This window comes from Penaeus monodon, chromosome 19, assembly GCF_015228065.2.
Source record: "Penaeus monodon isolate SGIC_2016 chromosome 19, NSTDA_Pmon_1, whole genome shotgun sequence".
Lineage (NCBI taxonomy): Eukaryota > Metazoa > Arthropoda > Malacostraca > Decapoda > Penaeidae > Penaeus > Penaeus monodon.
Window position 1 is genome coordinate 20,299,756 of NC_051404.1, and position 493 is coordinate 20,300,248.

At 51.3% G+C, this 493-nt stretch overlaps 1 protein-coding gene across 1 annotated transcript in view; it reads right to left on the bottom strand.

The window, feature by feature from the left end:
* The window catches only part of LOC119585125 (active breakpoint cluster region-related protein-like), a gene marked incomplete at its 5' end in the record, with an annotated part of 19,763 nt that overhangs the window by 9,593 nt on the left and 9,677 nt on the right, over nucleotides 1–493 (bottom strand).

Consider the following 493-nt stretch of genomic DNA (forward strand, 5'->3'; position numbering starts at 1 on the left):
AAAAGTACCATCGGTGTCCCCAAAATTATGTTTATGGATCTACTACCATCTCTCTACACCTCTCTCTTTACCCCACTGCTAAGTCTAAGCCCTTTTCTTTTCCTTATCGCAAACCTTCCCAGCGCGTTATGCACTAATGAACGACCCACTATCATTAGGACGACCTAGGCACTGGATCCGCAACTGGAGGACCGCGTGACGCCGAGCCCTCCTTAGGTCACTGTCACGCGAGCGCTCCCGTGGCCGGCGGTCCTTTGATTCACTGTAGGAAGTTGATCGTGAATCTTGAGATGCATGGAGGGAGAGAAAACGGAGGGGAGGGAGGGAAGGAGAAAGAACAGAGGAGAGGGAAGGGAGGAGAAAGAACGGAGGGGAGGTAGGGAAGGAGATGGAAGGGTGACAGAGGAGGAGGAAGGAAGAGGGGGTAAAAGGATGAGGGAAGGAAAGACTGGCAAAAAACAGGTGAAGCAAGTGAAACTACAGGATATGACAT